A 27,214-nucleotide genomic window follows, 5' to 3' on the forward strand; every position below is an offset into this window, starting at 1 on the left:
TCAAATAGTAGTTTTACTACAACTAAACAAAGTTCCTTTCCTAACTGTAAAAGTGCTGGTTAAATTGAGAGTGTTCTTAAGACCTCGACAAAAACAACCATATTTTAAAACAGTGGCCTACGGAGGAACTCTTTGGATTACTAAGTCTGCATTACTGCAATCATACACTTTTTCACATTTCCACCATGGCACTATTTTATTTTCCTTCTCTCCCGATGTAGTTGACCTATCATCAACCCAGGGTAATACTGAAACAAACTTTTCCATCCCAGGTAAAACACCAAGAAGTTCTTGCCATATACTGAAAATGGGAAAATATGGACATAGACCATATAGAGTCCCACTGTTCTACTAATTGGGTACTTTGGCCAGTTTCGTTACACTTCCATTCCATGACACCTTTGCTCACATTGGTTTTAAATTGTTCATCATAAGAACACCATCCCACAGTCTTAAATCTCCCTATTTTAGTAAAAACATAATTTAACAATTTTTCACAATCCGCCAGACTACCTGGAGTTTTCCACTGTTTTCTAATGACTTTCATTTGCTCATACCATTGAGTCACTGGCCTTTGTTCACAATAGGTGGTTTCATTTTTATGTTCCAGATTAGTCAAATTCATAGTTAAAATTCCCCATAGAATAGATTCACCTACTGCCCTCGGTATTGGCAAACAAGCAGTGATCTGCGTGACGTTTTGTAAATTGGCATATTCTTTAATCAATCCTACCATCAAATTTTCCTCAGCCATTTGTTTGGGAATGTCAATTACTTGTTCTGTTTCTATTTGTCTTTTGTTCCTGTCCACCAAGTCAGCCCATGATCCCACCAACACTACCGACCAAAATAAAATCCAAAAACCAATCGTAACCTGATATGAAAAATTAGACATGTTTCAAAGTCAATTTTAAAGTCTCTGGGTCACGATTCACAATCTTCCACGAAGTAGGTGCTTTCTTCACTCGAGTATAATGTATCCAAGCATCTGATTCTGCAATTTTGATAGCTGTAAAAGTGGTTAACAGTATCTGGAAAGGTCCTCTCCAGTGCTCCTGCAAAGGTTCGGAGGTCCAGGTCTTCACATAGACATAGTCTCCTGGTTGGAAATCATGCACTGAATTTTCCTGGAATAAAGGTCTATTCCAAATTACTGCACTCCAAATTGCAGCCAAAGTTTTCCTTAGAAAAAGCAAATAGTTATACACATCTTGTTTTCCTTTTACATGTATGTTTAGATTTGGTTCTGGAGACTCATATGTTTTTCCATATAATAATTCATAAGGACTGACTGAGGTTCCACTCTTTGGCTGTACCCTGATTCATAATAATGCCAATGGAAGCGCCTGAGGCCACTTTAGACTGGTTTCTTGACAAATTTTACTTATTTGTCGTTTCAAAGTTTGATTCATCCTTTCCACTTTCCCACTAGATTGTGGTCTCCAAGACGCATGTAAATCCCAATTAATACCCAATACTTTGCTAACACTTTGGACTACTTCAGCAACAAAGTGTGGACCTCTGTCAGAGGAAATTCCAATAGGAACTCCAAATGTTGGAATTATTTCTTGTAATAACCACTTCACAACCTCTTTTTGCTTGTGTGGTGCGACAGGGAAGGGCTTCTGGCCATCCTGTAAAAGTATCAACCCCTACCAGGATGTACCGGTACCCATTTTGTCTGGGTAGCTCTGAGAAATCTACTTGCCAATAATCTCCAGGTTCTACACCAGATTTCAGTCTACCCATTTGAACCTTTTTCTTAATCACTGGATTATTTTTCAAACATACTTCACACTTTGCAGTTACCATTTTAGCTATTCCCGACATCTTAACTGATATTACTTGCTTTCGTAAAGATGTTACTAAGGCTTCTGCTCCCCAGTGACATTCTTGGTGTCTCGTTTGAATTCTCTCTCTCATCACAAGAGGTGGAATTACTACCTGTCCATTAGGAGTTACCCACCATCCCGCTAAGTTTTTCTTAGCATTTAATAACTGACCCAATTTGTCATCTTCCTCTGAATATCTCGGTTTTTCCCTAGGAAGGGTTACTGTTTTAGAAGGAATTATTGCCATTTGCAATGCTTGTTTCTTTGCTACCTTTTTTGCTGTTCTATCAGCTAAATTATTCCCAGCTATTATTTTGTATTCCCAATCTGATGTGCCTTACAGTGCATGATTGCTACTTGATCTGGCTTTTGAACTGCTTGCAATAATCGTAAAATTTCTGTTTGATGCTTAATGTTTGATCCCTGAGAGGACAATAACCCCCTCTCTTTCCACAAGGCTCCATGGACATGCACTACCCCAAAGGCATATTTTGAATCAGTCCAGATATTTACTCTCCTGTCTTTGCTTAGTTCTAAGGCTCGAATTAAAGCGATGAGTTCCGCCTTTTGGGCTGATGTGGTACTCGCCAATGCTCCTGCTTCTATAACTGTAGTCTCTGTTGTTACCGCATATCCGGCGTATCGGACTCCTTGTTCCATAAAGCTGCTTCCATCAGTATACAATTCCCAGTCTGGTCGCCCCAATGGCACATCCTTCAGATCCTCACGACTGGAATAAACATACTCGATGGCAGCCAAGCAATCATGTTCCAGTCGTCCTTCTTCCTGTATGGAACTTAAAAACACTGCAGGATTTACCAGGTTAGTTGTCTTTAGAATCACATCATCTTGTTCAGTCAATACCACCTGGTACTTCATCATTCGGCTGGGAGACAGCCAGTGTCCCCCCTTCTGTTCTAGGACAGTTATCACCATGTGTGGGACATAGACTGTTATTGTTCTTCCCAAAGTCAATTTCCGAGCTTCTTGTATGAGCATCACTGTTGCGGCCACTGCTCAAAGGCAGTTTGGCCACCCTTTACTCACTGTGTCCAGTTGTTTAGAGAAATATCTGACTGGTCGCTTCCAGCTTCCTGTCCTCTGGGTTAACACGCCCGGTGCAAGGTGTTGTCTTTCATGTACAAACAGCTGGAAATCTTTGGTTAGATCCGGCAGTCCCAAGGCAGGTGCAGACATTAGGGCACGTTTCAACTCTACAAAAGCCTTTTGTTGTTGTGGGCCCCATACAAAGGGAGAGTTCTTTTGGGCCTCGCACAGCGGTTTAGCTATTAGCCCATAGTTCATGATCCAAAGGCGACACCACCCAGTCATTCCCAAAAATGCTCTGAGTTCATGAATATTTCTCGGCTCAGGTATACCACAAATAGCTTCTTTGCGATCTTTTCCTAATTGTCGTTGTCCTTTTGAAATCTCAAAGCCCAGATATATCACAGTCTGGCAGGCTATCTGGGCTTTCTTCCTGGATACCTTGTACCCATTTAGTCCCAGGAAATTCAAGAGGTCAATAGTCACCTGTATACAAATAAATCTTTCTTCTGTAACAATCAATATATCATCCACATATTGTAAAAGTAAACGCCCAGGTCTTGATTTATCCTGTTTCCAGATTTTAAGTTCCTTTGCTAATTGATTTCCAAAAATAGTTGGACTGTTTTTAAATCCTTGGGGTAATCTAGTCCATGTCAACTGCATCTTTCACCCGGTTTGAGGATTTTCCCATTCAAAAGCAAACAGTTTTCTGCTTCCCTTTTCCAAAGGTATACAAAAGAAAGCATCTTTTAAACCAAGCACTGTAAACCACTGATAAGTCTCCCTCAATGCTGTTAACAGTGTATAAGGGTTTGCTACTACAGGATAAATATCCTTAACTATTTGATTTACTGCTCTCAAGTCTTGTACCAGTCTATATTCACCCGAAGGTTTTCTGACTGGTAAAATAGGAGTATTATACTCAGATTCACATTCTTCCAAAATTTTATACTCCAAAAATTTATCAATCAATTTCTTTAATTCCTGTCTCACTTCCGTTTTGATTGGATATTGTTTAATTCTCACTGTTCCTGCGCCTTCCTTCAGATCTATTTTAACAGGTTCTGCTAGTTTCGATTTACCGGGAATATTTGTTTCCCATACAGTAGGGATCACTGCCAAATCCACCTCCGGTGGAATTTCTTGTTCCTTTACTTTTTCTTATATCACCAAGATTTCTCCCATTTTTGACTCAGGTATTTTCAAGAAAAGTTCTTCGTCAAAAACAATTTGTGCATTTAATTTGGATAACAAATCTCTTCCTAAGAAGGGTATCAGACATTCTGGTACATACAAAAATTCATGTGTAATTATCTTATTTCCAAATTTCAAATCCAGGGGTTGCAGGAATGGCCTGTTTTTGTTCCAATTTTTCCTTTACAGGTATTTAATAAAAAAATGTTGCTCCTGTATCCACTCCCAATCTCACAATTTGAACAACATTTTTTTCCACTTTCTTATTATCAGAAGTTATAGCCATTACCAAATTATCTCTAATAGTTAGCTTACATTCATCCTGCCAATTCTTTCTTTGTCTTAAGTAAAAGAACAAATCCACATCTGGCATTTTATTCCATTTCCCTTCTCCTTTACAATACAGCATTAACTGCAAAATAGTGTTATAATTCAGTGTCCCATTCATGGGCCACTTTTCCTGATCATCCAATATACACAAAGGCCACCAATTATTACAATACTCAAATTATTACAATACTCAATCATCTGGCTCTTTTGCAGATCATCCTGTAAATTTCCCCAATGTGCCAATAAACATCCCAACAAAGAATTTTTGGGGATTTTGTCATTTACAGCAAGATTACCCATGCTTTTACTTTTAAACAACCGAGTTAACTTAGTTGCCATGGTGTAATTACTCACAGTACAATACACAATTATTCAACTCTGTCACTCCGATCCACGGATCCACGCTCCACACTCGCTTTCGTTCTCAATTACACGTCTCACCCTTACAGCCACATTCACACTTTCCCACAGTTACTTTAAACAAGCATATAACACAATATTATACCTCTTAATTTTCTTCTTAATACACAAACTCACAAAACAACAAAAAACCCCAAAAACTTCTTCTAACTTCTTGTTAGAGGCACTACCTTAGAGAACACTATAGCATATAGTTTCTCTTGTCTACACTTTTGTCCAACCCTGCAATAGCTTTCGCTTATGTCTTATGGGCAGACGCCTAGGCTTCCACTTCCACAAGGATCCTTTTAGTCCAACCCTGCAATAGCTTTCGCTTATGTCTTACGGGCAGACTCCTAGTCCTACCCTGCGCAGCTCTTTCACCGCCTCTGACAGGCAGACTTACTCAGTGGGACTCCAACCCACTCCTTACCATACACTTATTATAGTGGGACTCCTACCCACTTCCTCTAGTGCACTTACTTACTTACTTTAGTGGGACTCCAACCCACTTACTACAATTGAAAAAAGAAGTGTCTTACCAAAAATCCAGGGAACGTCGCTAAGAGCCTTACGGATCGGGGATCGATGGGTATCCCCGAGAAATCCTCGGTGCCGGCTGGAACCGATCAGGTCCCCGACTCCTCCGGTCTCCTTCAGCGAGGTCCCATCTGGGTCGCCAAAACTGTTACCGAAATCTCGGAATGAAGAACTTATTGACACCAATGTGATGTAGATAAGCAGACACTTCTTTACTGACAGCTGGGTGCGTGAGCGAGTCCTCTCACGATCAACGCACACCAAGTCTCAAAATCAGACACCATATATAGAACATACTCATTCATATTCATTAAATATTCATACATAATCATAATATTTCCAGTAAATCATTAACATACTCTCCTCCTATATCCGATGCTGTGCAGTAGAGCTTACAAAGGTCTAGAAATGGGTCTGGGGTACAATTTGGGTAGGTCGTATGTGAGTCGGTGGTTGCCATCTCCCCCTGCCGGAATTACCTTTTCCTAAAGTTCACGGTTTCTTGGCAGGCAACTACAAGCTGTTCCAATCGACTCTTCCCAATTTCCATTAATCGCATATTCTGACATCTCAATACACTTTCTACATACAGAAGACTGGTCAGATACAAAGAAACCTTTCAAACCCTAAAGTATTACCTAAGTTTCAACAATGACTCCAGCTCATTCTTCTGGCCTTGGTACAGGATGTACAGAGGGTCTCATAGCAGCTTTTACTGAGCAATTATAAGTTTCCTCAAAATATATTTTTATCCTTCTATATTGCTATTCTATAAAATAATTCTATAAAATCAAATAATAAATCAAAGTCAATCAATCTTAACTTATTAACAAAACGATAACAACGGCAGGCGCCCTCTAAAATGCCCCAGGGTGGAGCCCTCCCAATCCCCCGCTGGCTGGAAACGTACAAAATTAAAGATCCCAAACTGCTTCCAAAAAGCCAAATGCTGATGCGCCTCTCAAGGACTGCACAGCAAAGCACCATGCTGGTGCCAGACCGTGAAGCGATTCCCCGCAGCCCCACCGCAAAGCTCTCCAAAACCTCTCGTGTTGCGCAATTCCAGAAAACAAACAAATCTTAAAGGGGTCCCAAGAACCACAACGGTGAAGCGCTCCAAAAAGCTCTCCAGGGTGGAGAGCACCCAAAACAGCACCAGGATGAAGGGCTCAAGATATCCAAAGGGGGAAACATTTCAAAAAAACTCCCAGGGTGGGTGCATCCCAGGAAGCCCCAGAGTGGAGAGCTCCAAAAAAGCCCCTGGTCTGGGAATTCACGTACTTACAGATGGCAAATTACTCCCCGCAAACCAAATGCCGATGCATTCCTCTGGGGGTACCCCGTGATGCATTCCTCCAGGGTGGCAAGGAAAAGCACTTCTCCAGGGTCACACAGCGATTCACTCCTCTGGGGCTGTGCTGCAAAGGACTCCTCCAGTCCGCGCCGTCAGGCACTCCAACAATTCCAGGCATTGTACAACAAACCAAGCAGAAAAGTCTCCCCAAAAGCCATAATGGTGGAGAGCTCCCAGACAGCCCCTGGCTGCACATCTCCACCATTAGAAATGGTGAATGATTCCCCAAAATCCAAATGCGGATGCAGTCTTCGAGGGCTGTGCGGGGATGCTCTCCTTCAGAGGGGCGAGCTGAAGCACTCCTCCAGGGCCTCATGGTGACGGCCTGCTCTGGGGGCCGTGCTGCGAAGCGCTCCCCTGCGCCTGTGCCACAAAGGACTCACACAATGCCAGGCGTGAAGAGAATTCCAGAAAGGAACCAAACCTGAAAGGCCTTCCAGAAACCAAAACGGTGGAGAGCTCTCCAAAAGCCCCCTGGTAGGGACCTATGCAGAGATGAAAAGAGCGAAGGACTCCCAGAAGACAAAATGCTGATGCAATCCTCAAGGGCTGGGCGGTGAGGCACTCCTCTGGGGCCACACAGTGAAGCACTCCAAGGACGGCAGGTTGTTTCAGCATTCCAGGGAAAAGCCAAACTTCAAAAGGTCTCCAAAGAAACCAACTGGTGAAGTGCTCCAAAAAACCGCAGGGTGGATAGCTCCCCAAAAGCCCCTGGGCTGGACATCCACAAAATTACAGATGGTGAGCGAGACCCAAAAAGCCAAACGCGGATGCAATCTTTGAGTGCCGCACAGTGAGGCACTCCTCCAGGGCAGGTGGCGAGCTGAAGCGCTCCTCCAGGGCCTCACAGCGATGAACACCCGCAGGGCTGCACAGTGAAGCACTCCCCTGGGGCCATGCCGTGAAGCAGTGCCCCACGGCCACACCGCGAAGCACTCCAATAATCCAGGCACTGTAGAATTCCGGAAAACAAACAAAGCTTACAGGGCTCCCAAAACCTAAAAGGGTAAAGTGCTCCCAGAGGCACCAGGGCTCCCAAAACCCCCTGGCTGGAAATTTACACAACTCAAAACATCCAATTGCTCCCCCAAAACCAAATGCTGACACGCTCTTCCAGGGTGGCAAGGTGAAACGCTTCTCCAGGGTCACAGTGACACGCTCCTCTGGGGCTGCACCACAAAAGGATCTCCCGCTGCTGTGCCGTGAGGAACTGCCAACAATTGCAGGTGCTGTAGAATTCCCGGAAAAACCCGAACCATAAAAGTCTCCCAAAAACCAAAATGGCAGAGAGCTTCCAAACGGGGGCTGGAGATCTACCACGTTGCAAATAGGGAACAGCTCCCAGAAATCCAAACGCTGATGCAACCCCCAAGGGGCACGCAGCGATGCACTCCTCTAGGGCAGCGAGGTGAAGAACTCCAGGGTGTCACAATGGAGCACTCCAACAGGGCTGCATTGTGACGTGCTCCTCTGGGGCCATCTGCAAAGCAACGCCACGCAGCCTGAAAGAACTCCAAAAGTTCCAGGCAGTGTAGGATTCCAGAAAGCAACCAAAACTTAAAAGGCTCCCAAAAACGAAAAATGGTGAAGCGCTCCAAAAAGCTCTCCAGGGTGGAGAGCATCCAAAAAAGCACCAGAATGAAATGCCCCAAATATCCAAATGTTGAAACGGTTTGACAAAGCCCGGGCTGGAGAGCTCCCCAAAGGCCCACGGCAGGCGCCCTCTAAAATGCCCCAGGGTGGAGCCCTCCCAATCCCCCGCTGGCTGGAAACGTACAAAATTAAAGATCCCAAACTGCTTCCAAAAAGCCAAATGCTGATGCGCCTCTCAAGGACTGCACAGCAAAGCACCATGCTGGTGCCAGACCGTGAAGCGATTCCCCGCAGCCCCACCGCAAAGCTCTCCAAAACCTCTCGTGTTGCGCAATTCCAGAAAACAAACAAATCTTAAAGGGGTCCCAAGAACCACAACGGTGAAGCGCTCCAAAAAGCTCTCCAGGGTGGAGAGCACCCAAAACAGCACCAGGATGAAGGGCTCAAGATATCCAAAGGGGGAAACATTTCAAAAAAACTCCCAGGGTGGGTGCATCCCAGGAAGCCCCAGAGTGGAGAGCTCCAAAAAAGCCCCTGGTCTGGGAATTCACGTACTTACAGATGGCAAATTACTCCCCGCAAACCAAATGCCGATGCATTCCTCTGGGGGCACCCCGTGATGCATTCCTCCAGGGTGGCAAGGAAAAGCACTCCTCCAGGGTCACACAGCGATTCACTCCTCTGGGGCTGTGCTGCAAAGGACTCCTCCAGTCCGCGCCGTCAGGCACTCCAACAATTCCAGGCATTGTACAACAAACCAAGCAGAAAAGTCTCCCCAAAAGCCATAATGGTGGAGAGCTCCCAGACAGCCCCTGGCTGCACATCTCCACCATTAGAAAGGGTGAATGATTCCCCAAAATCCAAATGCGGATGCAGTCTTCGAGGGCTGTGCGGGGATGCTCTCCTTCAGAGCGGCGAGCTGAAGCACTCCTCCAGGGCCTCATGGTGACGGCCTGCTCTGGGGGCCGTGCTGCGAAGCGCTCCCCTGCGCCTGTGCCACAAAGGACTCACACAATGCCAGGCGTGAAGAGAATTCCAGAAAGGAACCAAACCTGAAAGGCCTTCCAGAAACCAAAACGGTGGAGAGCTCTCCAAAAGCCCCCTGGTAGGGACCTATGCAGAGATGAAAAGAGCGAAGGACTCCCAGAAGACAAAATGCTGATGCAATCCTCAAGGGCTGGGCGGTGAGGCACTCCTCTGGGGCCACACAGTGAAGCACTCCAAGGACGGCAGGTTGTTTCAGCATTCCAGGGAAAAGCCAAACTTCAAAAGGTCTCCAAAGAAACCAACTGGTGAAGTGCTCCAAAAAACCGCAGGGTGGATAGCTCCCCAAAAGCCCCTGGGCTGGACATCCACAAAATTACAGATGGTGAGCGAGACCCAAAAAGCCAAACGCGGATGCAATCTTTGAGTGCCGCACAGTGAGGCACTCCTCCAGGGCAGGTGGCGAGCTGAAGCGCTCCTCCAGGGCCTCACAGCGATGAACACCCGCAGGGCTGCACAGTGAAGCACTCCCCTGGGGCCATGCCGTGAAGCAGTGCCCCACGGCCACACCGCGAAGCACTCCAATAATCCAGGCACTGTAGAATTCCGGAAAACAAACAAAGCTTACAGGGCTCCCAAAACCTAAAAGGGTAAAGTGCTCCCAGAGGCACCAGGGCTCCCAAAACCCCCTGGCTGGAAATTTACACAACTCGAAACATCCAATTGCTCCCCCAAAACCAAATGCTGACACGCTCTTCCAGGGTGGCAAGGTGAAACGCTTCTCCAGGGTCACAGTGACACGCTCCTCTGGGGCTGCACCACAAAAGGATCTCCCGCTGCTGTGCCGTGAGGAACTGCCAACAATTGCAGGTGCTGTAGAATTCCCGGAAAAACCCGAACCATAAAAGTCTCCCAAAAACCAAAATGGCAGAGAGCTTCCAAACGGGGGCTGGAGATCTACCACGTTGCAAATGGGGAACAGCTCCCAGAAATCCAAACGCTGATGCAACCCCCAAGGGGCACGCAGCGATGCACTCCTCTAGGGCAGCGAGGTGAAGAACTCCAGGGTGTCACAATGGAGCACTCCAACAGGGCTGCATTGTGACGTGCTCCTCTGGGGCCATCTGCAAAGCAACGCCACGCAGCCTGAAAGAACTCCAAAAGTTCCAGGCAGTGTAGGATTCCAGAAAGCAACCAAAACTTAAAAGGCTCCCAAAAACGAAAAATGGTGAAGCGCTCCAAAAAGCTCTCCAGGGTGGAGAGCATCCAAAAAAGCACCAGAATGAAATGCCCCAAATATCCAAATGTTGAAACGGTTTGACAAAGCCCGGGCTGGAGAGCTCCCCAAAGGCCCACGGCAGGCGCCCTCTAAAATGCCCCAGGGTGGAGCCCTCCCAATCCCCCGCTGGCTGGAAACGTACAAAATTAAAGATCCCAAACTGCTTCCAAAAAGCCAAATGCTGATGCGCCTCTCAAGGACTGCACAGCAAAGCACCATGCTGGTGCCAGACCGTGAAGCGATTCCCCGCAGCCCCACCGCAAAGCTCTCCAAAACCTCTCGTGTTGCGCAATTCCAGAAAACAAACAAATCTTAAAGGGGTCGCAAGAACCACAACGGTGAAGCGCTCCAAAAAGCTCTCCAGGGTGGAGAGCACACAAAACAGCACCAGGATGAAGGGCTCAAGATATCCAAAGAGGGAAACATTTCAAAAAAACTCCCAGGGTGGGTGCATCCCAGGAAGCCCCAGAGTGGAGAGCTGCAAAAAAGCCCCTGGTCTGGGAATTCACGTACTTACAGATGGCAAATTACTCCCCGCAAACCAAATGCCGATGCATTCCTCTGGGGGCACCCCGTGATGCATTCCTCCAGGGTGGCAAGGAAAAGCACTTCTCCAGGGTCACACAGCGATTCACTCCTCTGGGGCTGTGCTGCAAAGGACTCCTCCAGTCCGCGCCGTCAGGCACTCCAACAATTCCAGGCATTGTACAACAAACCAAGCAGAAAAGTCTCCCCAAAAGCCATAATGGTGGAGAGCTCCCAGACAGCCCCTGGCTGCACATCTCCACCATTAGAAAGGGTGAATGATTCCCCAAAATCCAAATGCGGATGCAGTCTTCGAGGGCTGTGCGGGGATGCTCTCCTTCAGAGCGGCGAGCTGAAGCACTCCTCCAGGGCCTCATGGTGACGGCCTGCTCTGGGAGTCGTTCGCTCTTTTCGTCTCTGCATAGGTCCCTACCGGGGGGCTTTTGGGGAGCTCTCCACCGTTTTGGTTTCTGGAAGGCCTTTCAGGTTTGGTTCCTTTCTGGAATTCTCTTCACGCCTGGCATTGTGTGAGTCCTTTGTGGCACAGGCGCAGGGGAGCGCTTCGCAGCACGGCCCCCAGCACGGCTTGCAATCCTCAAGGGCTGGGCGGTGAGGCACTCCTCTGGGGCCACACAGTGAAGCACTCCAAAGACGGCAGGTTGTTTCAGCATTCCAGGGAAAAGCCAAACTTCAAAAGGTCTCCAAAGAAACCAACTGGTGAAGTGCTCCAAAAAACCGCAGGGTGGATAGCTCCCCAAAAGCCCCTGGGCTGGACATCCACAAAATTACAGATGGTGAGCGAGACCCAAAAAGCCAAACGCGGATGCAATCTTTGAGTGCCGCACAGTGAGGCACTCCTCCAGGGCAGGTGGCGAGCTGAAGCGCTCCTCCAGGGCCTCACAGCGATGAACACCCGCAGGGCTGCACAGTGAAGCACTCCCCTGGGGCCATGCCGTGAAGCAATGCCCCACGGCCACACCGCGAAGCACTCCAAAAATCCAGGCACTGTAGAATTCCGGAAAACAAACAAAGCTTACAGGGTTCCCAAAACCTAAAAGGGTAAAGTGCTCCCAGAGGCACCAGGGCTCCCAAAACCCCCTGGCTGGAAATTTACACAACTCGAAACATCCAATTGCTCCCCCAAAACCAAATGCTGACACGCTCTTCCAGGGTGGCAAGGTGAAACGCTTCTCCAGGGTCACAGTGACACGCTCCTCTGGGGCTGCACCACAAAAGGATCTCCCGCTGCTGTGCCGTGAGGAACTGCCAACAATTGCAGGTGCTGTAGAATTCCCGGAAAAACCCCAACCATAAAAGACTCCCAAAAACCAAAATGGCAGAGAGCTTCCAAACGGGGGCTGGAGATCTACCACGTTGCAAATGGGGAACAGCTCCCAGAAATCCAAACGCTGATGCAACCCCCAAGGGGCACGCAGCGATGCACTCCTCTAGGGCAGCGAGGTGAAGAACTCCAGGGTGTCACAATGGAGCACTCCAACAGGGCTGCATTGTGACGTGCTCCTCTGGGGCCATCTGCAAAGCAACGCCACGCAGCCTGAAAGAACTCCAAAAGTTCCAGGCAGTGTAGGATTCCAGAAAGCAACCAAAACTTAAAAGGCTCCCAAAAACGAAAAATGGTGAAGCGCTCCAAAAAGCTCTCCAGGGTGGAGAGCATCCAAAAAAGCACCAGAATGAAATGCCCCAAATATCCAAATGTTGAAACGGTTTGACAAAGCCCGGGCTGGAGAGCTCCCCAAAGGCCCACGGCAGGCGCCCTCTAAAATGCCCCAGGGTGGAGCCCTCCCAATCCCCCGCTGGCTGGAAACGTACAAAATTAAAGATCCCAAACTGCTTCCAAAAAGCCAAATGCTGATGCGCCTCTCAAGGACTGCACAGCAAAGCACCATGCTGGTGCCAGACCGTGAAGCAATTCCCCGCAGCCCCACCGCAAAGCTCTCCAAAACCTCTCGTGTTGCGCAATTCCAGAAAACAAACAAATCTTAAAGGGTCCCAAGAACCACAACGGTGAAGCGCTCCAAAAAGCTCTCCAGGGTGGAGAGCACCCAAAACAGCACCAGGATGAAGGGCTCAAGATATCCAAAGGGGGAAACATTTCAAAAAAACTCCCAGGGTGGGTGCATCCCAGGAAGCCCCAGAGTGGAGAGCTGCAAAAAAGCCCCTGGTCTGGGAATTCACGTACTTACAGATGGCAAATTACTCCCCGCAAACCAAATGCCGATGCATTCCTCTGGGGGCACCCCGTGATGCATTCCTCCAGGGTGGCAAGGAAAAGCACTTCTCCAGGGTCACACAGCGATTCACTCCTCTGGGGCTGTGCTGCAAAGGAATCCTCCAGTCCGCGCCGTCAGGCACTCCAACAATTCCAGGCATTGTACAACAAACCAAGCAGAAAAGTCTCCCCAAAAGCCATAATGGTGGAGAGCTCCCAGACAGCCCCTGGCTGCACATCTCCACCATTAGAAATGGTGAATGATTCCCCAAAATCCAAATGCGGATGCAGTCTTCGAGGGCTGTGCGGGGATGCTCTCCTTCAGAGCGGCGAGCTGAAGCACTCCTCCAGGGCCTCATGGTGACGGCCTGCTCTGGGAGTCGTTCGCTCTTTTCGTCTCTGCATAGGTCCCTACCGGGGGGCTTTTGGGGAACTCTCCACCGTTTTGGTTTCTGGAAGGCCTTTCAGGTTTGGTTCCTTTCTGGAATTCTCTTCACGCCTGGCATTGTGTGAGTCCTTTGTGGCACAGGCGCAGGGGAGCGCTTCGCAGCACGGCCCCCAGCACGGCTTGCAATCCTCAAGGGCTGGGCGGTGAGGCACTCCTCTGGGGCCACACAGTGAAGCACTCCAAAGACGGCAGGTTGTTTCAGCATTCCAGGGAAAAGCCAAACTTCAAAAGGTCTCCAAAGAAACCAACTGGTGAAGTGCTCCAAAAAACCGCAGGGTGGATAGCTCCCCAAAAGCCCCCGGGCTGGAGATCCACAAAATTACAGATGGTGAGCGAGACCCAAAAAGCCAAACGCGGATGCAATCTTTGAGTGCCGCACAGTGAGGCACTCCTCCAGGGCAGGTGGCGAGCTGAAGCGCTCCTCCAGGGCCTCACAGCGATGAACACCCGCAGGGCTGCACAGTGAAGCACTCCCCTGGGGCCATGCCGTGAAGCAATGCCCCACGGCCACACCGCGAAGCACTCCAAAAATCCAGGCACTGTAGAATTCCGGAAAACAAACAAAGCTTACAGGGCTCCCAAAACCTAAAAGGGTAAAGTGCTCCCAGAGGCACCAGGGCTCCCAAAACCCCCTGGCTGGAAATTTACACAACTCGAAACATCCAATTGCTCCCCCAAAACCAAATGCTGACACGCTCTTCCAGGGTGGCAAGGTGAAACGCTTCTCCAGGGTCACAGTGACACGCTCCTCTGGGGCTGCACCACAAAAGGATCTCCCGCTGCTGTGCCGTGAGGAACTGCCAACAATTGCAGGTGCTGTAGAATTCCCGGAAAAACCCCAACCATAAAAGACTCCCAAAAACCAAAATGGCAGAGAGCTTCCAAACGGGGGCTGGAGATCTACCACGTTGCAAATGGGGAACAGCTCCCAGAAATCCAAATGCTGATGCAACCCCCAAGGGGCACGCAGCGATGCACTCCTCTAGGGCAGCGAGGTGAAGAACTCCAGGGTGTCACAATGGAGCACTCCAACAGGGCTGCATTGTGACGTGCTCCTCTGGGGCCATCTGCAAAGCAACGCCACGCAGCCTGAAAGAACTCCAAAAGTTCCAGGCAGTGTAGGATTCCAGAAAGCAACCAAAACTTAAAAGGCTCCCAAAAACGAAAAATGGTGAAGCGCTCCAAAAAGCTCTCCAGGGTGGAGAGCATCCAAAAAAGCACCAGAATGAAATGCCCCAAATATCCAAATGTTGAAACGGTTTGACAAAGCCCGGGCTGGAGAGCTCCCCAAAGGCCCACGGCAGGCGCCCTCTAAAATGCCCCAGGGTGGAGCCCTCCCAATCCCCCACTGGCTGGAAACGTACAAAATTAAAGATCCCAAACTGCTTCCAAAAAGCCAAATGCTGATGCGCCTCTCAAGGACTGCACAGCAAAGCACCATGCTGGTGCCAGACCGTGAAGCGATTCCCCGCAGCCCCACCGCAAAGCTCTCCAAAACCTCTCGTGTTGCGCAATTCCAGAAAACAAACAAATCTTAAAGGGGTCCCAAGAACCACAACGGTGAAGCGCTCCAAAAAGCTCTCCAGGGTGGAGAGCACCCAAAACAGCACCAGGATGAAGGGCTCAAGATATCCAAAGGGGGAAACATTTCAAAAAAACTCCCAGGGTGGATGCATCCCAGGAAGCCCCAGAGTGGAGAGCTGCAAAAAAGCCCCTGGTCTGGGAATTCACGTACTTACAGATGGCAAATTACTCCCCGCAAACCAAATGCCGATGCATTCCTCTGGGGGCACCCCGTGATGCATTCCTCCAGGGTGGCAAGGAAAAGCACTTCTCCAGGGTCACACAGCGATTCACTCCTCTGGGGCTGTGCTGCAAAGGAATCCTCCAGTCCGCGCCGTCAGGCACTCCAACAATTCCAGGCATTGTACAACAAACCAAGCAGAAAAGTCTCCCCAAAAGCCATAATGGTGGAGAGCTCCCAGACAGCCCCTGGCTGCACATCTCCACCATTAGAAATGGTGAATGATTCCCCAGAATCCAAATGCGGATGCAGTCTTCGAGGGCTGTGCGGGGATGCTCTCCTTCAGAGCGGCGAGCTGAAGCACTCCTCCAGGGCCTCATGGTGACGGCCTGCTCTGGGGGCCGTGCTGCGAAGCGCTCCCCTGCGCCTGTGCCACAAAGGACTCACACAATGCCAGGCGTGAAGAGAATTCCAGAAAGGAACCAAACCTGAAAGGCCTTCCAGAAACCAAAACGGTGGAGAGCTCTCCAAAAGCCCCCTGGTAGGGACCTATGCAGAGATGAAAAGAGCGAAGGACTCCCAGAAGACAAAATGCTGATGCAATCCTCAAGGGCTGGGCGGTGAGGCACTCCTCTGGGGCCACACAGTGAAGCACTCCAAGGACGGCAGGTTGTTTCAGCATTCCAGGGAAAAGCCAAACTTCAAAAGGTCTCCAAAGAAACCAACTGGTGAAGTGCTCCAAAAAACCGCAGGGTGGATAGCTCCCCAAAAGCCCCTGGGCTGGACATCCACAAAATTACAGATGGTGAGCGAGACCCAAAAAGCCAAACGCGGATGCAATCTTTGAGTGCCGCACAGTGAGGCACTCCTCCAGGGCAGGTGGCGAGCTGAAGCGCTCCTCCAGGGCCTCACAGCGATGAACACCCGCAGGGCTGCACAGTGAAGCACTCCCCTGGGGCCATGCCGTGAAGCAATGCCCCACGGCCACACCGCGAAGCACTCCAAAAATCCAGGCACTGTAGAATTCCGGAAAACAAACAAAGCTTACAGGGCTCCCAAAACCTAAAAGGGTAAAGTGCTCCCAGAGGCACCAGGGCTCCCAAAACCCCCTGGCTGGAAATTTACACAACTCGAAACATCCAATTGCTCCCCCAAAACCAAATGCTGACACGCTCTTCCAGGGTGGCAAGGTGAAACGCTTCTCCAGGGTCACAGTGACACGCTCCTCTGGGGCTGCACCACAAAAGGATCTCCCGCTGCTGTGCCGTGAGGAACTGCCAACAATTGCAGGTGCTGTAGAATTCCCGGAAAAACCCCAACCATAAAAGTCTCCCAAAAACCAAAATGGCAGAGAGCTTCCAAACGGGGGCTGGAGATCTACCACGTTGCAAATGGGGAACAGCTCCCAGAAATCCAAACGCTGATGCAACCCCCAAGGGGCACGCAGCGATGCACTCCTCTAGGGCAGCGAGGTGAAGAACTCCAGGGTGTCACAATGGAGCACTCCAACAGGGCTGCATTGTGACGTGCTCCTCTGGGGCCATCTGCAAAGCAACGCCACGCAGCCTGAAAGAACTCCAAAAGTTCCAGGCAGCGTAGGATTCCAGAAAGCAACCAAAACTTAAAAGGCTCCCAAAAACGAAAAATGGTGAAGCGCTCCAAAAAGCTCTCCAGGGTGGAGAGCATCCAAAAAAGCACCAGAATGAAATGCCCCAAATATCCAAATGTTGAAACGGTTTGACAAAGCCCGGGCTGGAGAGCTCCCCAAAGGCCCACGGCAGGCGCCCTCTAAAATGCCCCAGGGTGGAGCCCTCCCAATCCCCCGCTGGCTGGAAACGTACAAAATTAAAGATCCCAAACTGCTTCCAAAAAGCCAAATGCTGATGCGCCTCTCAAGGACTGCACAGCAAAGCACCATGCTGGTGCCAGACCGTGAAGCGATTCCCCGCAGCCCCACCGCAAAGCTCTCCAAAACCTCTCGTGTTGCGCAATTCCAGAAAACAAACAAATCTTAAAGGGGTCCCAAGAACCACAACGGTGAAGCGCTCCAAAAAGCTCTCCAGGGTGGAGAGCACCCAAAACAGCACCAGGATGAAGGGCTCAAGATATCCAAAGGGGGAAACATTTCAAAAAAACTCCCAGGGTGGATGCATCCCAGGAAGCCCCAGAGTGGAGAGCTCCAAAAAAGCCCCTGGTCTGGGAATTCACGTACTTACAGATGGCAAATTACTCCCCGCAAACCAAATGCCGATGCATTCCTCTGGGGGCACCCCGTGATGCATTCCTCCAGGGTGGCAAGGAAAAGCACTTCTCCAGGGTCACACAGCGATTCACTCCTCTGGGGCTGTGCTGCAAAGGACTCCTCCAGTCTGCGCCGTCAGGCACTCCAACAATTCCAGGCATTGTACAACAAACCAAGCAGAAAAGTCTCCCCAAAAGCCATAATGGTGGAGAGCTCCCAGACAGCCCCTGGCTGCACATCTCCACCATTAGAAACGGTGAATGATTCCCCAAAATCCAAATGCGGATGCAGTCTTCGAGGGCTGTGCGGGGATGCTCTCCTTCAGAGCGGCGAGCTGAAGCACTCCTCCAGGGCCTCATGGTGACGGCCTGCTCTGGGAGTCGTTCGCTCTTTTCGTCTCTGCATAGGTCCCTACCGGGGGGCTTTTGGGGAGCTCTCCACCGTTTTGGTTTCTGGAAGGCCTTTCAGGTTTGGTTCCTTTCTGGAATTCTCTTCACGCCTGGCATTGTGTGAGTCCTTTGTGGCACAGGCGCAGGGGAGCACTTCGCAGCACGGTCCCCAGCACGGCTTGCAATCCTCAAGGGCTGGGCGGTGAGGCACTCCTCTGGGGCCACACAGTGAAGCACTCCAAAGACGGCAGGTTGTTTCAGCATTCCAGGGAAAAGCCAAACTTCAAAAGGTCTCCAAAGAAACCAACTGGTGAAGTGCTCCAAAAAACCGCAGGGTGGATAGCTCCCCAAAAGCCCCCGGGCTGGACATCCACAAAATTACAGATGGTGAGCGAGACCCAAAAAGCCAAACGCGGATGCAATCTTTGAGTGCCGCACAGTGAGGCACTCCTCCAGGGCAGGTGGCGAGCTGAAGCGCTCCTCCAGGGCCTCACAGCGATGAACACCCGCAGGGCTGCACAGTGAAGCACTCCCCTGGGGCCATGCCGTGAAGCAATGCCCCACGGCCACACCGCGAAGCACTCCAAAAATCCAGGCACTGTAGAATTCCGGAAAACAAACAAAGCTTACAGGGCTCCCAAAACCTAAAAGGGTAAAGTGCTCCCAGAGGCACCAGGGCTCCCAAAACCCCCTGGCTGGAAATTTACACAACTCGAAACATCCAATTGCTCCCCCAAAACCAAATGCTGACACGCTCTTCCAGGGTGGCAAGGTGAAACGCTTCTCCAGGGTCACAGTGACACGCTCCTCTGGGGCTGCACCACAAAAGGATCTCCCGCTGCTGTGCCGTGAGGAACTGCCAACAATTGCAGGTGCTGTAGAATTCCCGGAAAAACCCCAACCATAAAAGTCTCCCAAAAACCAAAATGGCAGAGAGCTTCCAAACGGGGGCTGGAGATCTACCACGTTGCAAATGGGGAACAGCTCCCAGAAATCCAAACGCTGATGCAACCCCCAAGGGGCACGCAGCGATGCACTCCTCTAGGGCAGCGAGGTGAAGAACTCCAGGGTGTCACAATGGAGCACTCCAACAGGGCTGCATTGTGACGTGCTCCTCTGGGGCCATCTGCAAAGCAACGCCACGCAGCCTGAAAGAACTCCAAAAGTTCCAGGCAGTGTAGGATTCCAGAAAGCAACCAAAACTTAAAAGGCTCCCAAAAACGAAAAATGGTGAAGCGCTCCAAAAAGCTCTCCAGGGTGGAGAGCATCCAAAAAAGCACCAGAATGAAATGCCCCAAATATCCAAATGTTGAAACGGTTTGACAAAGCCCGGGCTGGAGAGCTCCCCAAAGGCCCACGGCAGGTGCCCTCTAAAATGCCCCAGGGTGGAGCCCTCCCAATCCCCCGCTGGCTGGAAACGTACAAAATTAAAGATCCCAAACTGCTTCCAAAAAGCCAAATGCTGATGCGCCTCTCAAGGACTGCACAGCAAAGCACCATGCTGGTGCCAGACCGTGAAGCGATTCCCCGCAGCCCCACCGCAAAGCTCTCCAAAACCTCTCGTGTTGCGCAATTCCAGAAAACAAACAAATCTTAAAGGGGTCCCAAGAACCACAACGGTGAAGCGCTCCAAAAAGCTCTCCAGGGTGGAGAGCACCCAAAACAGCACCAGGATGAAGGGCTCAAGATATCCAAAGGGGGAAACATTTCAAAAAAACTCCCAGGGTGGATGCATCCCAGGAAGCCCCAGAGTGGAGAGCTCCAAAAAAGCCCCTGGTCTGGGAATTCACGTACTTACAGATGGCAAATTACTCCCCGCAAACCAAATGCCGATGCATTCCTCTGGGGGCACCCCGTGATGCATTCCTCCAGGGTGGCAAGGAAAAGCACTTCTCCAGGGTCACACAGCGATTCACTCCTCTGGGGCTGTGCTGCAAAGGACTCCTCCAGTCTGCGCCGTCAGGCACTCCAACAATTCCAGGCATTGTACAACAAACCAAGCAGAAAAGTCTCCCCAAAAGCCATAATGGTGGAGAGCTCCCAGACAGCCCCTGGCTGCACATCTCCACCATTAGAAACGGTGAATGATTCCCCAAAATCCAAATGCGGATGCAGTCTTCGAGGGCTGTGCGGGGATGCTCTCCTTCAGAGCGGCGAGCTGAAGCACTCCTCCAGGGCCTCATGGTGACGGCCTGCTCTGGGAGTCGTTCGCTCTTTTCGTCTCTGCATAGGTCCCTACCGGGGGGCTTTTGGGGAGCTCTCCACCGTTTTGGTTTCTGGAAGGCCTTTCAGGTTTGGTTCCTTTCTGGAATTCTCTTCACGCCTGGCATTGTGTGAGTCCTTTGTGGCACAGGCGCAGGGGAGCACTTCGCAGCACGGTCCCCAGCACGGCTTGCAATCCTCAAGGGCTGGGCGGTGAGGCACTCCTCTGGGGCCACACAGTGAAGCACTCCAAAGACGGCAGGTTGTTTCAGCATTCCAGGGAAAAGCCAAACTTCAAAAGGTCTCCAAAGAAACCAACCGGTGAAGTGCTCCAAAAAACCGCAGGGTGGATAGCTCCCCAAAAGCCCCCGGGCTGGACATCCACAAAATTACAGATGGTGAGCGAGACCCAAAAAGCCAAACGCGGATGCAATCTTTGAGTGCCGCACAGTGAGGCACTCCTCCAGGGCAGGTGGCGAGCTGAAGCGCTCCTCCAGGGCCTCACAGCGATGAACACCCGCAGGGCTGCACAGTGAAGCACTCCCCTGGGGCCATGCCGTGAAGCAATGCCCCACGGCCACACCGCGAAGCACTCCAAAAATCCAGGCACTGTAGAATTCCAGAAAACAAACAAAGCTTACAGGGCTCCCAAAACCTAAAAGGGTAAAGTGCTCCCAGAGGCACCAGGGCTCCCAAAACCCCCTGGCTGGAAATTTACACAACTCGAAACATCCAATTGCTCCCCCAAAACCAAATGCTGACACGCTCTTCCAGGGTGGCAAGGTGAAACGCTTCTCCAGGGTCACAGTGACACGCTCCTCTGGGGCTGCACCACAAAAGGATCTCCCGCTGCTGTGCCGTGAGGAACTGCCAACAATTGCAGGTGCTGTAGAATTCCCCAAAAAACCCCAACCATAAAAGTCTCCCAAAAACCAAAATGGCAGAGAGCTTCCAAACGGGGGCTGGAGATCTACCACGTTGCAAATGGGGAACAGCTCCCAGAAATCCAAACGCTGATGCAACCCCCAAGGGGCACGCAGCGATGCACTCCTCTAGGGCAGCGAGGTGAAGAACTCCAGGGTGTCACAATGGAGCACTCCAACAGGGCTGCATTGTGACGTGCTCCTCTGGGGCCATCTGCAAAGCAACGCCACGCAGCCTGAAAGAACTCCAAAAGTTCCAGGCAGCGTAGGATTCCAGAAAGCAACCAAAACTTAAAAGGCTCCCAAAAACGAAAAATGGTGAAGCGCTCCAAAAAGCTCTCCAGGGTGGAGAGCATCCAAAAAAGCACCAGAATGAAATGCCCCAAATATCCAAATGTTGAAACGGTTTGACAAAGCCCGGGCTGGAGAGCTCCCCAAAGGCCCACGGCAGGCGCCCTCTAAAATGCCCCAGGGTGGAGCCCTCCCAATCCCCCGCTGGCTGGAAACGTACAAAATTAAAGATCCCAAACTGCTTCCAAAAAGCCAAATGCTGATGCGCCTCTCAAGGACTGCACAGCAAAGCACCATGCTGGTGCCAGACCGTGAAGCGATTCCCCGCAGCCCCACCGCAAAGCTCTCCAAAACCTCTCGTGTTGCGCAATTCCAGAAAACAAACAAATCTTAAAGGGGTCCCAAGAACCACAACGGTGAAGCGCTCCAAAAAGCTCTCCAGGGTGGAGAGCACCCAAAACAGCACCAGGATGAAGGGCTCAAGATATCCAAAGGGGGAAACATTTCAAAAAAACTCCCAGGGTGGATGCATCCCAGGAAGCCCCAGAGTGGAGAGCTCCAAAAAAGCCCCTGGTCTGGGAATTCACGTACTTACAGATGGCAAATTACTCCCCGCAAACCAAATGCCGATGCATTCCTCTGGGGGCACCCCGTGATGCATTCCTCCAGGGTGGCAAGGAAAAGCACTTCTCCAGGGTCACACAGCGATTCACTCCTCTGGGGCTGTGCTGCAAAGGACTCCTCCAGTCTGCGCCGTCAGGCACTCCAACAATTCCAGGCATTGTACAACAAACCAACCATAAAAGTCTCCCCAAAAGCCATAATGGTGGAGAGCTCCCAGACAGCCCCTGGCTGCACATCTCCACCATTAGAAACGGTGAATGATTCCCCAAAATCCAAATGCGGATGCAGTCTTCGAGGGCTGTGCGGGGATGCTCTCCTTCAGAGCGGCGAGCTGAAGCACTCCTCCAGGGCCTCATGGTGACGGCCTGCTCTGGGAGTCGTTCGCTCTTTTCGTCTCTGCATAGGTCCCTACCGGGGGGCTTTTGGGGAGCTCTCCACCGTTTTGGTTTCTGGAAGGCCTTTCAGGTTTGGTTCCTTTCTGGAATTCTCTTCACGCCTGGCATTGTGTGAGTCCTTTGTGGCACAGGCGCAGGGGAGCGCTTCGCAGCACGGTCCCCAGCACGGCTTGCAATCCTCAAGGGCTGGGCGGTGAGGCACTCCTCTGGGGCCACACAGTGAAGCACTCCAAAGACGGCAGGTTGTTTCAGCATTCCAGGGAAAAGCCAAACTTCAAAAGGTCTCCAAAGAAACCAACTGGTGAAGTGCTCCAAAAAACCGCAGGGTGGATAGCTCCCCAAAAGCCCCCGGGCTGGAGATCCACAAAATTACAGATGGTGAGCGAGACCCAAAAAGCCAAACGCGGATGCAATCTTTGAGTGCCGCACAGTGAGGCACTCCTCCAGGGCAGGTGGCGAGCTGAAGCGCTCCTCCAGGGCCTCACAGCGATGAACACCCGCAGGGCTGCACAGTGAAGCACTCCCCTGGGGCCATGCCGTGAAGCAATGCCCCACGGCCACACCGCGAAGCACTCCAAAAATCCAGGCACTGTAGAATTCCAGAAAACAAACAAAGCTTACAGGGCTCCCAAAACCTAAAAGGGTAAAGTGCTCCCAGAGGCACCAGGGCTCCCAAAACCCCCTGGCTGGAAATTTACACAACTCGAAACATCCAATTGCTCCCCCAAAACCAAATGCTGACACGCTCTTCCAGGGTGGCAAGGTGAAACGCTTCTCCAGGGTCACAGTGACACGCTCCTCTGGGGCTGCACCACAAAAGGATCTCCCGCTGCTGTGCCGTGAGGAACTGCCAACAATTGCAGGTGCTGTAGAATTCCCGGAAAAACCCCAACCATAAAAGTCTCCCAAAAACCAAAATGGCAGAGAGCTTCCAAACGGGGGCTGGAGATCTACCACGTTGCAAATGGGGAACAGCTCCCAGAAATCCAAACGCTGATGCAACCCCCAAGGGGCACGCAGCGATGCACTCCTCTAGGGCAGCGAGGTGAAGAACTCCAGGGTGTCACAATGGAGCACTCCAACAGGGCTGCATTGTGACGTGCTCCTCTGGGGCCATCTGCAAAGCAACGCCACGCAGCCTGAAAGAACTCCAAAAGTTCCAGGCAGTGTAGGATTCCAGAAAGCAACCAAAACTTAAAAGGCTCCCAAAAACGAAAAATGGTGAAGCGCTCCAAAAAGCTCTCCAGGGTGGAGAGCATCCAAAAAAGCACCAGAATGAAATGCCCCAAATATCCAAATGTTGAAACGGTTTGACAAAGCCCGGGCTGGAGAGCTCCCCAAAGGCCCACGGCAGGCGCCCTCTAAAATGCCCCAGGGTGGAGCCCTCCCAATCCCCCGCTGGCTGGAAACGTACAAAATTAAAGATCCCAAACTGCTTCCAAAAAGCCAAATGCTGATGCGCCTCTCAAGGACTGCACAGCAAAGCACCATGCTGGTGCCAGACCGTGAAGCGATTCCCCGCAGCCCCACCGCAAAGCTCTCCAAAACCTCTCGTGTTGCGCAATTCCAGAAAACAAACAAATCTTAAAGGGGTCCCAAGAACCACAACGGTGAAGCGCTCCAAAAAGCTCTCCAGGGTGGAGAGCACCCAAAACAGCACCAGGATGAAGGGCTCAAGATATCCAAAGGGGGAAACATTTCAAAAAAACTCCCAGGGTGGATGCATCCCAGGAAGCCCCAGAGTGGAGAGCTCCAAAAAAGCCCCTGGTCTGGGAATTCACGTACTTACAGATGGCAAATTACTCCCCGCAAACCAAATGCCGATGCATTCCTCTGGGGGCACCCCGTGATGCATTCCTCCAGGGTGGCAAGGAAAAGCACTTCTCCAGGGTCACACAGCGATTCACTCCTCTGGGGCTGTGCTGCAAAGGACTCCTCCAGTCTGCGCCGTCAGGCACTCCAACAATTCCAGGCATTGTACAACAAACCAAGCAGAAAAGTCTCCCCAAAAGCCATAATGGTGGAGAGCTCCCAGACAGCCCCTGGCTGCACATCTCCACCATTAGAAATGGTGAATGATTCCCCAAAATCCAAATGCGGATGCAGTCTTCGAGGGCTGTGCGGGGATGCTCTCCTTCAGAGCGGCGAGCTGAAGCACTCCTCCAGGGCCTCATGGTGACGGCCTGCTCTGGGAGTCGTTCGCTCTTTTCGTCTCTGCATAGGTCCCTACCGGGGGGCTTTTGGGGAGCTCTCCACCGTTTTGGTTTCTGGAAGGCCTTTCAGGTTTGGTTCCTTTCTGGAATTCTCTTCACGCCTGGCATTGTGTGAGTCCTTTGTGGCACAGGCGCAGGGGAGCACTTCGCAGCACGGTCCCCAGCACGGCTTGCAATCCTCAAGGGCTGGGCGGTGAGGCACTCCTCTGGGGCCACACAGTGAAGCACTCCAAAGACGGCAGGTTGTTTCAGCATTCCAGGGAAAAGCCAAACTTCAAAAGGTCTCCAAAGAAACCAACCGGTGAAGTGCTCCAAAAAACCGCAGGGTGGATAGCTCCCCAAAAGCCCCCGGGCTGGACATCCACAAAATTACAGATGGTGAGCGAGACCCAAAAAGCCAAACGCGGATGCAATCTTTGAGTGCCGCACAGTGAGGCACTCCTCCAGGGCAGGTGGCGAGCTGAAGCGCTCCTCCAGGGCCTCACAGCGATGAACACCCGCAGGGCTGCACAGTGAAGCACTCCCCTGGGGCCATGCCGTGAAGCAATGCCCCACGGCCACACCGCGAAGCACTCCAAAAATCCAGGCACTGTAGAATTCCAGAAAACAAACAAAGCTTACAGGGCTCCCAAAACCTAAAAGGGTAAAGTGCTCCCAGAGGCACCAGGGCTCCCAAAACCCCCTGGCTGGAAATTTACACAACTCGAAACATCCAATTGCTCCCCCAAAACCAAATGCTGACACGCTCTTCCAGGGTGGCAAGGTGAAACGCTTCTCCAGGGTCACAGTGACACGCTCCTCTGGGGCTGCACCACAAAAGGATCTCCCGCTGCTGTGCCGTGAGGAACTGCCAACAATTGCAGGTGCTGTAGAATTCCCCAAAAAACCCCAACCATAAAAGTCTCCCAAAAACCAAAATGGCAGAGAGCTTCCAAACGGGGGCTGGAGATCTACCACGTTGCAAATGGGGAACAGCTCCCAGAAATCCAAACGCTGATGCAACCCCCAAGGGGCACGCAGCGATGCACTCCTCTAGGGCAGCGAGGTGAAGAACTCCAGGGTGTCACAATGGAGCACTCCAACAGGGCTGCATTGTGACGTGCTCCTCTGGGGCCATCTGCAAAGCAACGCCACGCAGCCTGAAAGAACTCCAAAAGTTCCAGGCAGTGTAGGATTCCAGAAAGCAACCAAAACTTAAAAGGCTCCCAAAAACGAAAAATGGTGAAGCGCTCCAAAAAGCTCTCCAGGGTGGAGAGCATCCAAAAAAGCACCAGAATGAAATGCCCCAAATATCCAAATGTTGAAACGGTTTGACAAAGCCCGGGCTGGAGAGCTCCCCAAAGGCCCACGGCAGGCGCCCTCTAAAATGCCCCAGGGTGGAGCCCTCCCAATCCCCCGCTGGCTGGAAACGTACAAAATTAAAGATCCCAAACTGCTTCCAAAAAGCCAAATGCTGATGCGCCTCTCAAGGACTGCACAGCAAAGCACCATGCTGGTGCCAGACCGTGAAGCGATTCCCCGCAGCCCCACCGCAAAGCTCTCCAAAACCTCTCGTGTTGCGCAATTCCAGAAAACAAACAAATCTTAAAGGGGTCCCAAGAACCACAACGGTGAAGCGCTCCAAAAAGCTCTCCAGGGTGGAGAGCACCCAAAACAGCACCAGGATGAAGGGCTCAAGATATCCAAAGGGGGAAACATTTCAAAAAAACTCCCAGGGTGGATGCATCCCAGGAAGCCCCAGAGTGGAGAGCTCCAAAAAAGCCCCTGGTCTGGGAATTCACGTACTTACAGATGGCAAATTACTCCCCGCAAACCAAATGCCGATGCATTCCTCTGGGGGCACCCCGTGATGCATTCCTCCAGGGTGGCAAGGAAAAGCACTTCTCCAGGGTCACACAGCGATTCACTCCTCTGGGGCTGTGCTGCAAAGGACTCCTCCAGTCCGCGCCGTCAGGCACTCCAACAATTCCAGGCATTGTACAACAAACCAACCATAAAAGTCTCCCCAAAAGCCATAATGGTGGAGAGCTCCCAGACAGCCCCTGGCTGCACATCTCCACCATTAGAAATGGTGAATGATTCCCCAAAATCCAAATGCGGATGCAGTCTTCGAGGGCTGTGCGGGGATGCTCTCCTTCAGAGCGGCGAGCTGAAGCACTCCTCCAGGGCCTCATGGTGACGGCCTGCTCTGGGAGTCGTTCGCTCTTTTCGTCTCTGCATAGGTCCCTACCGGGGGGCTTTTGGGGAGCTCTCCACCGTTTTGGTTTCTGGAAGGCCTTTCAGGTTTGGTTCCTTTCTGGAATTCTCTTCACGCCTGGCATTGTGTGAGTCCTTTGTGGCACAGGCGCAGGGGAGCGCTTCGCAGTACGGTCCCCAGCACGGCTTGCAATCCTCAAGGGCTGGGCGGTGAGGCACTCCTCTGGGGCCACACAG

General features: G+C 51.1%; 1 long non-coding RNA gene across 1 annotated transcript; it reads right to left on the reverse strand.

Annotated features, from left to right (window-relative positions):
• Window positions 1–715: 715 nt before the first annotated feature.
• LOC129736405 (uncharacterized) lies at window positions 716–5,588 on the reverse strand. Its single transcript, XR_008732957.1, has 2 exons — window positions 5,348–5,588; window positions 716–1,182 (listed from the first exon to the last, which is right to left on the reverse strand). It is a non-coding gene; the product is annotated as an uncharacterized LOC129736405 (long non-coding RNA).
• Between the last annotated feature and the right edge of the window lie 21,626 nt (window positions 5,589–27,214).

The sequence above is a fragment of the Falco cherrug genome, chromosome 6 (genome assembly GCF_023634085.1).
Source record: "Falco cherrug isolate bFalChe1 chromosome 6, bFalChe1.pri, whole genome shotgun sequence".
NCBI classification, from domain to species: domain Eukaryota; kingdom Metazoa; phylum Chordata; class Aves; order Falconiformes; family Falconidae; genus Falco; species Falco cherrug.